The sequence below is a fragment of the Enhydra lutris genome, unplaced genomic scaffold, assembly GCF_002288905.1.
Source record: "Enhydra lutris kenyoni isolate GAN:26980312 unplaced genomic scaffold, ASM228890v2 scaffoldscaffold2, whole genome shotgun sequence".
Lineage (NCBI taxonomy): Eukaryota > Metazoa > Chordata > Mammalia > Carnivora > Mustelidae > Enhydra > Enhydra lutris.
The window spans coordinates 33,225,198-33,239,520 of NW_019154086.1; the positions used below are offsets into that span (position 1 = coordinate 33,225,198).

The 14,323-nt window shown below is 38.6% G+C and overlaps 1 protein-coding gene and 1 pseudogene across 3 annotated transcripts in view; one reads left to right on the plus strand and one right to left on the minus strand.

Annotated features, from left to right (window-relative positions):
- Nucleotides 1-14,323, minus strand: part of LOC111151358 (potassium voltage-gated channel subfamily A member regulatory beta subunit 1) — a 393,149-nt gene that overhangs the window by 314,616 nt on the left and 64,210 nt on the right. The gene's annotated exons all lie outside the window — the stretch shown is intronic.
- Nucleotides 11,038-11,993, plus strand: LOC111151382 (annotated as a pseudogene).

The window sequence follows — 14,323 nt, forward strand, 5'->3', positions numbered from 1 at the left end:
GAATCTAGTTCCACACAAAAAATAATAAGGATCAGAAATAAAAACTACATACATATAGGTGAATACAAAGATTTTTTTTCTTAGTATTTAAATCTTTTAAAAAGATAATTGTTTAAAATAAAAATGATAACACCATAGTATGGGTTGTATAATACATAGAGTAGTAAAGAGTATGAGAACAATCGTACAAAGGCTGGGAGGTAAGAAACAGAAGTATACTTTGTAAGGTTCCTGTACTATATGTAAAGTCCTGTATTATCACTTGAAGGTTGAGTGTAATAAATTAAAGATATATACTAAAATCCTAAAGCAACTATTAAAATAACAAAGAGTTATGGCTAAAAACCAAAAAAGGAGGAAAAATGGAATCATAAAAAATTTTCAATCCAAAAAGCAAAAGGGAACATAGAACAGATAAGATAAATAGAAAATAAACAGTCATGATAGATTTCAATTTAAACATATCAATAATCATATTAAATGCAAATAGTCTAAATAACCCAATTAAAAAGTACAAAAATATCAAGTTGAATAAAAATAAACAAGACCCCAATTGTATGCTGCCTAAAGAGATTTACTTTAAAATTTAAAGACACAAATCAAAACAAAAAGGATTGAAAAAGATATACCAATAATAATACTAATCTGAAGAAAGGTGGACTAGCTATATTAATATCAGACAAAATAGATTTCAAGGCAAAGAGTATTAATAGGGTCACATGCACTCATGTCATATTGCTAAAATCATCAATTTATCCTAAGACATAACAAATCTAAATATTTATATATTTCATAACAGAGTTTCAAAATGCATGAAGCAAAAACTGGTAGAATTATAAGGAAAAATCCATAATTATATTTGGAGAATTTAATACATCTCTTTTATTATCAATAAAATAAAGATATAGAGAATCTGTAATGATATAGAAGACTTGAATAGTATTAACAACTAACTTGCTAAAATTGACCTTTATAAAAATTTCTACCTAAGGACTTCTGGGAAAGATGGTAGAGTAGGAGGACCCTAAACTTACCTCATCTCATGGACAGAACTATAGATAACAGGGGCGCCTAGGTGGCTCAGTGGGTTAAGCCTTTGCCTTTGGCTCAGGTCATGATCTCAGAGTCCTGGGATCGAGCCCCGCATCGGGCTCTCTCTCTCTCTTCCTCCTCTCTCTGCCTGCCTCTCTGCCTGTTTGTGATCTCTCTCTGTCAAATAAATGAATAAAATCTTAAAAAAAAAAAAACTATAGATAACAGTCACATCAATGTAAATAACCCAGAAAGTGACCTGAAGAGTGGCAACAACTAAATGTAGAGAAGAGGCCCATCAAAGAGGGTAGGAAGGGCAGAGAGGCAGTCAGGAGCTAAACCCCAGGGTCTGTCTACCATAGGGAGGGAGCCACAGGTGTGGAGAAGGGAGAGAAACAGACTATTATGCTGAGAAGCCCACATGAAGAAGACAAATCCTCATAACATTTGGCTTTGAAAATCAGAGAGGCTGGATTTCATGAGTTCTTACAACAAGCAGGCATAAAACCTGGAACTTTAAAAATCAGCAGGCTCAGCTCTGGAAGAGCTCAGAGGGAGATAGGAAACTGAGTCCCTGCCCTTAAAGAGACAGCACAAAAACCAGCCTATTGAAATACAGCATAGAAACAGGAGTTTGAAAAACACTTGCCTCAGTTCTGGTGCTGCAAGTCCTCTCCCAGAAGACTAGCACAAACCTTGCCAACACCATGTCGCAACTGCACATTTTTCAGGGCCTCATTACTGGTAGCAACATCAGCTGGTTGCCCCTCGCAGAGGATGCACACACCTTGTTAGAGTTGCATGCCCCACTCATGAGCACTCTGTGGAGTGGCCCTAACCTGCCCCCATCTTGGGAGTGGCTGTGCGTTCCCTGTGGAAAATAACCTGTGCCACCTTATTAAAAGTGCATGCCCTGCCCACTACTTTTAACAGCAAGAGATGTAGCTGACTTTTCTAACACAGAGAAGCAGACATAGAGAGTTAGACAAAATGAGAAGAGAGAGGAATATGTCCCAAATGAAAGAACAGGACAAAATCATAGCAAGAGACTTAAGCAAAATGGAGATAAGTAATATGCCTGTTAGAGAATTTAAAGTAGTAAGCATAAAGATACAAACTGTTCTTAAGAAAAGAGTGCAGACATCAGTGACACCCCTACCAAAGAGATAAAAAAAGAACTAATCAGAGATAAAGAACACAATGATTGAAATTAAAAATACACTCATGTAATAAATAGCAAGCTAAAGAAGCAGAGGAATGAATCAATGACCCAGAGTACAGAGTAATGCAAAGTAATTAAGCTGAGCAAAGGAGAAAAAAATTAAGCAAAACGAGAATAGATTTAGGGAACTCCATGACTCTATCAAGCCTAATAAGATTCCCATTATAGGGATCCCAAAAGAAGAAAAAAAGGTGGCAGAAATTTATTTGAAGAAATAATAGCTGAAAAACTTCCTGAATTGGGGGAAGGAAACAGAAATTCAGATCCAGAGGCACAGAGATTCCCCCAATAAAATCAACCTAAGGAAGTCCACCAAGACAAATAGTAATTAAAATGGCAAAAAGTAGGGATAAAGAAAAAAATTTTAAGTTTTCAGGAGAAAAGAAGATAGTTACATAAAAAGGAAACCCCTAAGGCTATCAGCAGGTGTTTCAGAAGAAAGTTTGCAGGCCAGAAGGGAGTAGTATATTCTACTCAAAATGCTGAATGGTAAAAATCTGCAGCCAAGGGATTCCTGGGTGGCTCAGTTGGTTAAGCCCCTGCCTTCAGCTCAGGTCATGATCCCAGAATCCTGGAATTGAGTCCTGCATTGGGCTCCTTGCTCAGCAGGGAGCCTGCTTCTCTCTCTGCCTCTGCCTGCCACTCTGCCTGCTTGTGCTCTCTCTCTCTCTCTCTCTCTGACAAATAAATAAATAAATAAAATCTTTTTAAAAAAATCTGCAGCCAAAAGTATTTTATTCAGCAGGGATATCATTCAGAATAGAGGGAGAGATAAAGAGTTTCCCAGACAAACAAAAGTTAAGGGAATTCATGACCAGTAAACCAGCCCCAAATGTCAAAGAGGACTCTCAGTAGAAAACAAAAACCACAATTAAGAGTAAGAAAAATAGGAAGCACAAAAGCAGTAAAAATAAGTATACACACAAAGCTCAGTCAAGGGATTCACAAAGTAAAAGGATGTAAAGTATGACAACATATACATAAAACATGAGGAGAAGAAGAGTAAAGAATGGGCTCAAAACTTAAGTGACTATCAACTTAATATAGACTGCTATATGCAAAAGCTGTTATATACAACCTAATCATAACCACAAATAAAAAACCAGGAATATATATGCAAAAATTAAAGAGAAAAGAATCCACAGTTTGGCATTGTGGACATTGCTGCTATGAACAGTGGGGTACAGGTAGCCTTCCTTTTCATTACATCTGTATCTTTGGGGTAAATACCCAGTAGTGAAATTACAGGATCATAGTGTAGCTCTATTTTTAATCTTTTTGAGGAATCTCCACACTGTTTTCCAAAGTGGCTGCACCAACTTGCATTCCCACCAACAGTGTAAGAGGGTTCCCCGTTCTCCACATCCACTCCAACACTTTTTGTTTCCTGTCCTGTTGATTTTGGTGATTCTAACTGGTGTAAGGTGGTACCTCAAAGTGGTTTTGATTTGAATTTCCCTGAAGGCTAGTGATGATGAACATTTTTTTCATGTGTCTGTTAGCCATTTGTGTGTCTTCTTTGGAGAAGTGTTTGTTCATGTCTTCTGCCCATTTTTTGACATGATTATCTGTTTTTGGGGGGTGTTGAGTTTCCACAATCACCAAACTGTGGAAAGAGCCAAGATACCCTTCAACAGATGAATGGATAAAGAAGATGTGATCCATATATATTATGGAATATTACACAGCCATCAGAAAGGATGAATACCCAACTTTTGTATCAACATTGATGGGACTGGAGGAGATTATGCTGAGTGAAATAAGTCAAGCAGAGAAAGTCAATTATCGTATGGCTTCACTTACTTGTGGAGCATAAGGAATAACACGGAGGACATTATGAGAAAGAAAGGAAAAGTGAATTGGGGGAAATCGGAGGGGGAGATGAAGCATGAGAGACTGTGGACTCTGAGAAACAGAGCCTGGTGGTGGGTATTAAGGAGGGCACATATTGCATGGAACACTGGGTATGGTACATAAACAATGAATCTTGGAACACTGGAAAAAAATAAAATTAAATTAAGATGTTAAAAAAAAAGAGAGAGAGAGAGAGAGAGAGAGAAATGCATCCAAGCATATCACTAAAGAAAGCCAACTTATGGTGAGAGAAGAAAGCAAGAGAAGAAAGGAACAGAGATCCACAAAAACAAACACAAAACAAATAACAAAATGGCAATAAATACAATAAATACATACCTACCAATAATTACTTTAAATGTAAAGGACTAAATGACCCAATCAAAAGACAGAGGGTAACAAAATGGGTTAAAAAATAAGACCCATCTCCTAGCCTCAGCAATCAGACAACAAAAAGAAATTAAAGGTATCCAAATCAGCAAAGAAGAAGTCAAACTCTCACTCTTTGCAGATGATATGATACTATATGTGGAAAACCCAAAAGGTTCTACTCAAAACTGCTAGAACTTGTACAGGAATTCAATAAAGTGTCAGGAAATAAAGTCAATGCACAGAAATCAGTTGCATTTCTTTACACTAACAACAAGACAGAAGAAAGAGAAATTAAGGAGTCAATCCCATTTACAATTGCACCCAAAACCATAAGATACCTAGGAATAAACCTAACCAAAGAGGCAAAGAATCTCTACTCAGAAAACTATAAAGTACTCATGAAAGAAATTGAGGAAGACACAAAGAAATGGAAAAATGTTCCATGCTCATGGATTGGAAGAGCAAATATTGTGAAAATGTCTATGCTACCCAAAGCAATCTACACATTTAATGCAATCCCTATCAAAATCCCATCCATTTTTTTCCAAGAAATAGAACAAATAATCCTAAAATTTATATGGAACCAGAAAAGACCTCGAATAGCCAAAGGAATATTGAAAAAGAAAGCCAAAGTTGGTGGCATCACAATTCTGGACTTCAAGCTCTATTACAAAGCTGTCATCATCAAGACAGTATGGTACTGGCACAAAAACAGACACATAGATCAATGGAACAGAATAGAGCCCAGAAATAGACCCTCAACTCTATGGTCAACTAATCTTTGACAAAGCAGGAAGGAATGTCCAATGGAAAAAAGACAGCCTCTTCTACAAATGGTGCTGGGAAAATTGGACAGCCACATGCAGAAAAATGAAATTGGACTATTTCCTTACACCACACACAAAAATAGACTCAAAATGGATGAAGGACCTCAATGTGAGAAAGGAATCCATCAAAATCCTTGAGGAGAACACAGGCAGCAACCTCTTTGACCTCAGTAACTTCTTCCTAGGAACATCGCCAAAGGCAACAGAAGCAAGGGCAAAAATGAACTATTGGGACTTCATCAAGATTAAAAGCTTTTGCAGAGCAAAGGAAACAGTTAACAAAACCAAAAGACAACTGACAGAATGGGAGAAGATATTTGCAAACGACCTACCAGATAAAGGGCTAGTATCCAAAATCTATGAAGAGCTTATCAAACTCAACACCCAAAGAACATATAATCCAATCAAGAAATGGGCAGAGGACATGAACAGACACTTCTGCAAAGAAGACATCCAGATGGCCAATAGAGACGTGAAAAAATGCTCCACATCACTCAGCATCAGGGAAATACAAATCAAAACCACAATGAGATGCCACCTCACACCAGTCAGAATGGCTAAAATTAACAAGTCAAGAAATGACAGATGCTGGCGAGGATGCAGAGAGAGGGCAACCCTCCTACACTGTTGGTGGGAATGCAAGCTGGTGCAACCACTCTGGAAAACAGTGTGGAGGTTCCTCAAAAAACTGAAAATAGAGCTACCATATGACCCAGCGATTGCACTACTGGGTATATATCCTAAAGATACAAACGTGGTGCTCCGAAGGGGCACGTGCACCCGAATGTTTATAGCAGCAATGTCTACAATAGCCAAACTATGGAAAGAACCTAGATGTCCATCAACAGATGAATGGATAAAGAAGATGTGGTGTATATATATGCAATGGAATACTATGCAGCCATCAAAAGAAATGAAATCTTGCCATTTGTGACGACATGGATGGAACTAGAGGGTATTATGCTTAGTGAAATAAGTCAATCACAGAAAAACAGCTATCATATGATCTCCCTGATATGAGGAAGTGGAGATGCAATGTGGGGGGTTTGGGGGGTAGGAAAAGAAATAATGAAAGAAGATGGGATCGGGAGGGAGACAAACCATAAAAGACTAAATCTCAAAAAACAGACTGAGGGTTGCTGGGGGGAGGGGGGACGGGAGAGGGTGGTGGGGATATGGACATTGGGGAGGGTGTGTGCTATGATGAGTGCTATGAAATGTGTAAACCTGGCGATTCACAGACCTGTACCCCGGGGATAAAAATACATTATATGTTTATTAAAAATTAGGGGCGCCTGGGTGGCTCAGTGGGTTAAGCCGCTGCCTTCGGCTCAGGTCATGATCTCAGGGTCCTGGGATCGAGTCCCGCATCGGGCTCTCTGCTTGGCACGGAGCCTGCTTCCCTCCCTCTCTCTGCTTGCCTCTCTGTCTACTTGTGATCTCTCTCTGTCAAATAAATAAATAAAATCTTTAAAAAAAAATTTAAAAATTAAAAAAAAAAAGACCCATCTATATGCTGCTTACAAGAGACTCACTTTAGACCTAAAGACACCTGCAGATTGAAAGTGAGGGGATGGAGAAATATTCATCATGCAAATGGATATGAAAATAAAACTAGGGTAGCAATGATTATATCAGAAAAAATTGACTTTAAAACAAAGACTGTAGGGACGCCTGGGTGGCTCAGTTGGTTAAGCAGCTGCCTTCAGCTCGGGTCATGATCCTGGTATCCTGGGATCGAGTCCCACATCGGGCTCCTTGCTTGGCAGGGAGCCTGCTTCTCCCTCTGCCTCTGCCTGCCACTCTGTCTGCCTGTGCTCACTCTTGCTCCTCTCTCTCTGACAAATAAATAAATAAAATCTTAAAAAAAAAAAACAACAAAGACTGTAAAAAGAAACATAAACGGACACTATATAATCATAAAGAAAACCATCCAATGAGAAGGCATAACAATTGTAAAGATTTATGCAGCCAACATGGAAGCACCCAAATACATAAAACAGATAATAACAAATATAAAGGAACTAATCGACAGTAATACAATAATAATAGAGGACTTTAACATCCCACTTATATCAATGAATAAATCAATGAAACAGAAAATAAATAAGGAAACACTGGCTGACACATTGGATCAGATGGATTTAACAAATATATTCAGAACATTCCATCCTAAACCAGCAGAGTACACATTCTTTTCAAGTACACACAGAACGTTCTCCAGAACAGATCACATGTTAGGTCATAAAACAAGTCTCAACAATTTCAAAAAATCAAAGTTATACCATGCATCTTTTCTGATCACAATGCAGTGATACTAGAAATCAACCACAAGAAAAAATCTGGAAAGAGCAAACATACACAGAGGTTAAAGAACAAGATGCTAAATAATGAATGGGCCAACAAGAAATCAAAGGGGAAATCAAAAAATACATGGTGACAAATAAAAGTGAATAAACAGTTCAAAGCCTTTGGGATACAGCAAAGGGAGTTGAAGAGGGACGTTTATATCAATATAGACCTACCTCAAGAAGTAAGAAACATCTCAAACCATGTAACTTACACAAAGAGAAGCTAGAAAAAGAACAAACAAAACCCAAATCCAGGAGAAGGAAGGAAACAGTAAAAATCAGGGCAGAAAAAAGTGATATGGAAAATAAGAGAACATTAAAAGAGATCAATGAAACCACAAGCTGCTTCTTTTTTTTTTTTTTAATTTTATTTATTTGACAGAGAGAGAGAGAGAGAGATCACAAGTAGTCAGAGAGGCAGGCAGAGAGAGAGGAGGAAGCAGGCTCCCTACTGAGCAGAGAGCCCGATGCGGGACTTGATCCCAGGACCCTGAGATCATGACCTGAGCCAAAGGCAGAGGCTTAACCCACTGAACCACCCAGGCACCCCCACAAGCTGCTTCTTTGAAAAGATCAACAAAATGTATAAACCTCTACCTGGACTCATCAAAAAGAGAGAGAGAGGGAGGGAGGGAGAAAGAGAACTCAAATAAACAAAATCAGAAATGAAGAGGAGGAATTACAATCAATAACACAGAAATACAAGGATTGTAAGAGAATATTATGAAGAATTACATGCCAACAAACTAGACAACCTAGAAGAAATGGATAAATTCCCAGAAATATATCACCTACCAAAACTGAAGCAGGAAGAAATAGAAAATTTGAACAAACTTATTACCAGTAATGAAATTGAATCAATAATCAAAAAACTCCCAACAAACAAAAGTCCAGGACCATGAGCCTTCATAGGTGAATTTTGCCAAACATTTAAAGAAGAGTTAATACCTATTCTTCTCAAACTTTTCCAAAAAATGGAAGAGGAAGGAAAACTTCTAAATTCATTCTATGAGGTCAGTATTACCCTGATACCAAAACCAGACAAAGTTGTCCCTGGAAAAGAGAACTACAGGCCAATATCTCTGATAGACATGGAAGAAAAAAATCCTCAAAAAAATAGTACCAAACTGAACCCAACAATACATTAAAAAAATCATTCATCATGATAAAGTGGAATTTCTTCCTAGGTTACAAACAAGTGTTGCTCAATATTCACAAATCAGTCAACATGAAATATCACATTAACCAAAGAAAGGACAAAAACCATATGACCATTTAAGTAGGTGAAAAGAAAATAAAAGCACTTGACAAAGTACAATATCCATTCTTGATAAAAAACCTTCAACAAAATAGGTTTAGAGGGAATACACCTCAACATAATAAGAGCCTTACATGAGAAACCAACAGCGAACATCATACTCCTTAGTGAAAAGCTGAAAAGCTCTGATTTTCCCCTAAGGTCAGGAATAAAACAAGGATGTCCACTCTCACCACTTCTTTTAAACACAGTACTAGAAGTCCTACCCACAGCAATCAGGCATCAAAAATAAATAAAAGACATCCAAATCAGTAAGGAAGAAATAAAACTTTCACGATTTGTAGATGACATTATACTACATAAAGCAAAATTCAAAGGAACACACATGCCTCTGTGTTTATGGCAACATTATTTACAATAGCTAAGATATGGAAAGAGCCCAAATGTCCATTAATAGAAGAATGGATAAAGAAGATGTGGTGTGTGTGTGTGTGTGTGTATATATACACACACACACACACACAATGGAATATTACTCAGCCATAGAAATGAAATTTTGCCATCTACTACAGTATGGATAGAGCTAGAGAGTATCATGCTAAGCAAAACAAACCAGAGAAAGATAAATACCATATGATTTCACTCATATGTGGAATTTTTTTTAAAAGATTTTATTTATTTATTTGACAGAGATCACAAGTAGGCAGAGAGGCAGGCAGAGAGAGAGGAAGGGAAACAGGCTCCCTGCGGGGCAGAGAGCCTGATGCGGGGCAGAGAGCCTGATGCGGGACTCGATCCCAGGACCCTGGGATCATGACCTGAGCTGAAGGCAGAGGCTTTAATCCACTGAGCCACCCAGGCACCCCTCATATGTGGAATTTAAGAAACAAAACAAATGAGCGGGGCTGGGAGGAGGGAAGAGGGACAAATCAAAAATAGACTCTTTTTTTTTTTTTAAGATTTTATTTAGTTATTTGACTCAGTGAGAGAGGGAACACAAACAGAGGGAGAGGGAGAAGCAGGCTTCCCCCCGCCGAGCAGGGAGCCCAACGCAGGGCTTGATCCCCAGACCCTGGGATCACGACCTGAGGCAAAGGCAGATGCTTAACGACTGAGCCACCGAGGCACCCCCAAAAAACAGACTCTTAACTATAGAGAACAAACTGATGGTTAACAGAGGAGAAAGGGCAGGGGAAGTGTGAAATAGGTGTTGGGATTAGGGGATTGAGAGTACACTTATCTTGGGGCGCCTGGGTGGCTCAGTGGTTAAAGCCTCTGCCTTCTGCTTGGGTCATGATCCCAGAGTCCTGGGATCGAGCCTCACATCGGGCTCTCTGCTCAGCAGGGAGCCTGCCTCCTCCTCCTCTCTCTCTCTCTGCCTGCCTCTCTGCCTACTTGTGATCTGTCAAATAAATAAAAATCTTTAAAAAAAAAAAAAGAAGAGAAAAGAGAGTACACTTATCTTGATGAGCACTGTGTAATACATGGAAGTGTTGAGTCACTATATTGTACACCTGAAATGAATACAACACTGTAAGTTCACCACGCTGAAATTAAAAATTTTTAAATTAAAAACCTTAAAAAATTATGGGGCACCTGGGTGTCTCTGTGGGTTAAGGCCTCTGTCTTCAGCTCAGGTCATGATCCCAGCGTCCTGGGATCAAGCCCCGAGTCAGGCTCTCTGCTCAGCGGGGAGCCTACTTCCCCCTCTCTCTGCCTGCCTCTCTGCCTACTTGTGCTCTCTGTCTGTCAAATAAATAAATAAAATCTTTAAAAAATAAAATAAAATTCTACCTAAGAACAGCAGAACACCTACCCATTCTTTTCAAGCAACGAAGGAACAAAGGAATATGTATCAAGATGATCATATTCAAGACTATTAAAAAAATCCCAATAACTTTTTAAAAATCCGAATCATATTAAAATATGTTCTTTAGTCCCATTGGTATAAAATTAGAAATTAATAACAGTGAGATTTCTAGAATATCCTCAAAGACTTGTGCAAGATTGCTAATGGCAACTTGAAATTCCCAAATACCTATCAAAAGGTGAATAAGCACCCCTTCTGCCCATGGACGCCACCGAGTAAGCATTGTTAAAGTCTCCCCTCCCATCACTGTCATGTCTAAGTCAGAGTCTCCCAAACAGCCTGAACAGCTGCGGAAGCTCTTCATTGGAGGTCTGAGCTTTGAAACAACCAATGAGAGTGTGAGGAGCCATTCTGAGCAATGGGGAACACTTACGGGCCATGTGGTAATGAGAGATCCAAACACCAAGTGCTCCAAAAGCTTTGGGTTTGTCACATATGCCACTGTGGAGGAGGTGGATGCAGCCATGAATGCAAGGCCACACAAGGTGATGGAAGAGTTGTGGAACCAAAGAGGTCTGTCTCAAGAGAACATTCTCAAAGACCTGGTAAAAGATTTTTGTTGGTGGCATGAAAGAAGACACTGAAGAACATCATCTAAGAGATTCTTTCGAACAGTGTGGGAACATCGAAGTGATTGAGATCGCGACTGACTGAGGCAGTGGCAAAATGAGGGGTTTTACTTTTGTAACATTTGATGACCATGACTCTATAGACAAGATTGTCATTCAAAAATACAATACTATGAATGGCCACAATTGTGAGGTAAGGAAAGTGCCATCTCAGCAAGAGATGGCTAGTGCTTCATCCAGCCAAAGAGGCCGAAGTGGTTCTGGAAACTTCAGTGGTGGTCGTGGAGGTGGTTTTGGTGGGAATGACAACTTTGGTCATGGAAGAAACTTCAGTGGTCAAGGTGGCTTTGGTGGCAGTTGAGGTAGTGGTGGATACGGTGGCAGTGGGGATGTCTATAATGGATTTGGTAATGATGGAAGCAACTTTGGAAGTGGTGGAAGCTATAATGATTTTGGCAATTACAACAATCAATCATCAAATTTTGGACCCATGAAAGGAGGAAATTTTGGAGGAAGAAGCTCTGGCCCTTATGGTGGTGGGGGCCAATACTTCCCCAAACCACAAAACCAAGGTGGCTATGGTGGTTCCAGCAGCAGCAGTAGCTACAGCAGTGGCAGAAGGTTTTAATTACTGCCAGGAAACAGCTTACCAGGAGAGGAGAGCCAGAGAAGTGACAGGGAAGCTACAGGTTACAATAGATTTGTGAACTCAGCCAAGCACAGTGGTGGCAGGGTCTAGCTGCTACAAAGAAGACATGTTTTAGACAATACTTATATGTATGGGCAAAAAACTCGAGGACTGTATTTTTGACTAATTGTATAACAGGTTATTTTAGTTTCTGTTCTGTGGAAAGTGTAAAGCATTCCAACAAAGGGTTTAAATGTAGATTTTTTTTTTTTTGCATCCATGCTGTTGATTGCTAAATGTAATAGTCTGATCATGATGCTGAATAAATGTGTCTTTTAAAAAAACTGAATAAGCAGATTGCAATATATCTATACACTGGAGTACTATTCAACAATAAAAAGAATGAAGATGAAACCATATGATAATTGACTGTCTCTGCTTGACTTATTTCACTCAGCATAATCTCTCCCAGTATCCATGTTGATACAAAAGTTGGGTATTCATCCTTTCTGATGGAGGTGTAATACTCCATTATATATATGGACCATATCTTCTTTATCCATTCATCTGTTGAAGGGCATCTTGGTCCTTTCCACAGTTTGGCGACTGTGGTCATTGCTGCTATGAACGTTGGGTACAGGGGGCCCTTCTTTTCACTACATCTGTATCTTTGGGGTAAATACCCAGTAATGCAATGCAGGGTCATAGAGTAACTCTATTTTTAATTACTTAAGGAATCTCCACATTGTTTTCCAAAGTGGCTGCACAAACTTGTATTCCCACCAACTTGTGGAGCAGGAGATGAAGAGAAGTGAGTTGGAGGAAATCAGAGGGGGAGACAAACCATGAGAGACTGTGGACTCTGAGAAACAAACTGAGGGTTTTGGAGGGGAGGGTGGTACGGAGTTGGGTGAGCCTGGTGGTGGGTATTAAGGAGGGCACGTATTGCATGGAGCACTGGGTGTGGTGCATAAACAATGAATTTTGGAACACTGAAAAAATTTTTAAATTAAATTTTTTTTAAAGATTTTATTTATTTATTTGACAGACAGAGATCACAAGTAGGCAGAGAGGCAAACAGAGAGAGAGAGGAAGAGAAGCTGGCCTCCTGCTGAGCAGAGAGCCCGATGCGGGGCTCGATCCCAGGACCCTGGGATCATGACCTGAGCCGAAAACAGAGGCTTTAACCCACTGAGCCACCCAGACGCCCCTTAAATTAAATTTTAAAAAAAATCATGACACACAGTTTTTATACTCTTACCCAATGAAGGACTTTGTAATCTGAGATTGTATTTAGATTTTTGACTAGAGCCAAAGATGGACTAGCTAAATAATCAAATCAATATATCTTATAGAAATTAAATGAATACACATAAAACTACAATTAAAATGTCAACTGACAAATATATGTAATCTACATTTTTATAATTAACAGATGTTTTCATTAACTTTTTATGTAGTTGAGATATTTGTCAAATTATTGAAATTTTTAGTTTGACAGTAAAGATTTTTTTGATGAATTTAAAAGACATAATTGTTTTTTCAAATGTAATTACATCATTTTGTTTTCAAAGATTTTAAGTAGTAAATAAAGGAGCTTATGTCACTGGTTTCTAAGGTGAATAAAATAAATTTGGACACTAAAAGAAAAAGAAGAATGAAGTTGAGCTATATACATAGATGAATCTCAAAATAATTTTGCTGAGTCAAAAAAGCCAGACCCCAAAAAAAAATATATACACTCTATGATTCCATTTATATGAAGTTTTAGAAAATTCAAACTAATCTAAAGTTATAGAAAGCAGATCAATTATTACTTGAGGATGGAGAATAGGGTTATGGAGGAACCTTCTAAAGGAATGAAGCTCTAACTGTAAAACTTCAGACATTAGCCATCTGGAGGGGAAGACATTTGGGGATTCAGGGTTCTTTTTCTTCTCTTCAAATTCAGTCCCTTGTCTGGGAGGCTTTCCTCAGCTAACACTTAGAATTGTGTCTCTGGCTCTCTCTGTTTCTGAAGATGCCATTAAATGAGAGAGGAAAAGCACAGAAAATTAGGGAAAACAAAAATGCAGCAAAAGCAAATGTCATGAACAGCTAACAGTTCTTCATTTAGGTTTACTTCTGTGGCACAAGGAAGATGTTAGCAAAGATGCAGAGAAGGGGGAACACTGTTGGTAGAAATACAAGCTGGTATAGCCACTCTGGAAAACAGTATGGAGGTTCCTCAAGACGTTAAAATAGAGCTACCCTATGGCCCAAAAATTGCATTTCTAGGTATTTATTGAAAAGATACAGATATAATGAAAAGAAGGGGCACATGCACCCTGATGTTCATAG